Raw genomic sequence first — 2774 nt, forward strand, 5'->3', positions numbered from 1 at the left:
GGAGAGTGGAAGAGGGAGTAACTAGCCAAGTCTACAGAGTCTTTGTCCGGATTATAGAAAGTGTTCCAGATACATACTGAGTAAGTACCTTATTCAGCTAATTACATGGTGCACTACCTCAAGAACACTGTACGACAAACCCTGTCACCTCAAAATTTAGCATACGAATAATTGAACATCTATAGCCTCTTTTGGCTGTATCATGCGCTTCCCAACAGAGAAAAAACAATATTTCTACGAAAAGAAAATGAAGGCCAAATATCAAAGCAGAGACACATGGACATGGATCTTCTTTTACAGTTAAAAGTGAGAAAAATCTTTTGGGCACTTAAAAAACTCTTTCTTGTTATATTAGAGAATAATTCGTCTTTGCTGTACGGAAACGTGGGCCAGAAATATATGACAGCTCACAGGGAGGAGCGGCTGGGGCCCAAGAAGACCGTCTCTCGCTATCGCCCAATATTGGATATGGGTACCTCCAGAGGACTCGCGTCGCCTCCGGCGAAACACACTCATAAACAAGGTAACCGATTTGCTCGGGTCCAACTCAAAGACGAGTGTGTTATTGGTGTCTGTGCTTGTTCATTATCAACTCGAGCTGAGCAACGCTTCGGGTCTTTTACCGCACCACATTCTCTTCTTGCGCTACCCCTTCAAAAGGCTAACAATCAAATTAACGCCTTTATAATTAAAACAAAATAAAAGTAACAGAGAAAGCGACAAGCCAGAGCAAAACAAAAATAGAACTATCATTCTAGTCCCAATCGTGTTGCTGACGTGAGATGGTATGCCACGTTTAGTGACATTGCTAAGAGCGTGACAGTACGATTAGAACATGTATCGCAACTAGACCAGCATATGACAACTTATGAAACTTCTGCCCAACGATCAGCTATTCCGTTTAAACAAAATAGAATAATTAAAGAACACTTTTGTTTTTCAGAAATTTGAATAAGTGTGCCCCTTTTGTTTTTTGTATTTACCTGTGGGATGGGCGCAAGCAGGTGTGATTTGCCGAATAAACCACAATTTAATATTTAATTGCACGGAGAAAAGCGAGTTTCACCCTCTTTTGAAAGAGCGTGGCAATTAAGATAATTATTCATATATAGCAAGGGAGAAAAATCAAAGCATATCAACTGGGTTACGAACGGCCTTATCCTTGCATCATAACTCACATCACGTCGTCTGCACTAAAACAAAAAGTAGTTGTGACTAATACATGACCCTCATAATGTAAAGGGCTGCAGTAGGCTACGGGCAGGCTACGGCGCATCCCTCAAGAATGCACCTTACCTTACCCCAACAGGCCGACTATAATAAATGCACCGACAAAATATCTATCAGGGACGATGATGCCGAGGACACCCAAACTATGAGCAATATAGCTCAGGAATGTTGTGGGGAAATATTGGTCAGAGCAAACGAACGATCATCCGACATTGTGATAATATTTGGAAGCCCTTTACATCGCATTTCAATAAGTGGTTCGAGTGAAATCACGCAATCCAAGAGCTTCACCCAAACCAGGGTAAAGCGGCTGTTTATCGACTTGACTCTTTCAAATATTTCATTTCATTCAAAGTCTTTGCGGTCATAGTGCTCTGGAATTGTGTGCGAACGACGATGGCGGACAAGAAGAACAGATGATGCACCACAGGTTCCGACGACACCTATGTATGCGTTGGTCTCAGCCGGTGTATAAACCGCGGTCGTTGGCTTACCTTCCCCTTCAGACGAGCAGATCTCATCCACTGAGTCGGCAGCCCCCAGCAGGCAGCCCCCAGCTGACAGCCTCCAAGCAGCCGGTCGATGCACGGCGGGGGTCCACGGCGCTCCGTGCCCGGGTGGGGCTGGACGGCGGGACCGGGCGGGCGGTGGGGCCGGGCCGGCGGGCGTGCCGGGCTGGGAGTCCTGGCGGGACATGGACCAGCGTCCACCTTGATGGATCTGGTGCGGAAGGCGGGGGCGACTGGAGGGCGTGGCGGGGAGCGGTGCGCGGGGCAGCGCCACACCAGGGGGTCAGTCTCGGGAGAGCGGGGGGTCAGTCTCCGGAGAGCGGGGCGCTGCCGCTCGGCCTCTGTGGAAACAAAGAAGAGAAGGATGCGCTGGGAGAGCTGAAATAAAAATGTATTGCCCCGATCACAACAATAAATTTAAATCAATTTGAGTCGCTCTTTAAGGGGTAAGTGTGATCACAAGTTAAAAATGTGGGTCTGCACACAGAAGCTATTTTGGTAGCATTTAAAATGGACTTTTGAGTACTACGACCAAGTCTCAAAGCATGCAAGGTAGCTTTCTACGATTTAACCAATGCAAAAAATACCGTCGTAAATTTACGATGTACTTTGTAATTAATATTGTGAGAATGTAAAAAAAAAGTGTGTTTGCTCTTCGATGAATTCCAAGACGGTACATGAAAAAACAATGTTGCAAAGTTCTTGGGATAAGTAGTAAGAGACAACAGTTGCCACAGCTGCAATCTCGTAATATTTTCAGGTTCGCTGTAGGAATTTACCCTTGTCTCTGACTACTAATTCTAAGGTGTCACAGCGCATTTCTTTACTATTCCAAAATCAGCCAATGTGTTAGTTCTGACAACTAATCTCCTTTTCCGTCTACGTTGTGCTTGCACTGGAAATGCAAGTGTGTGAATGTCGCTCACCTGCAGGTGAGCGACATTCCATTCGTACACTTGGGGGGGTAAAGGTGTGAATTTTTCCTAGAAAATTCACACGTTTACCCCCCTAAGTGTACGAATGGAATGTCGCTCA

Source organism: Frankliniella occidentalis, unplaced genomic scaffold, assembly GCF_000697945.3.
Source record: "Frankliniella occidentalis isolate FOCC.00 unplaced genomic scaffold, Focc_3.1 Scaffold15, whole genome shotgun sequence".
In the NCBI taxonomy this organism is placed as follows: Eukaryota; Metazoa; Arthropoda; class Insecta; order Thysanoptera; family Thripidae; genus Frankliniella; species Frankliniella occidentalis.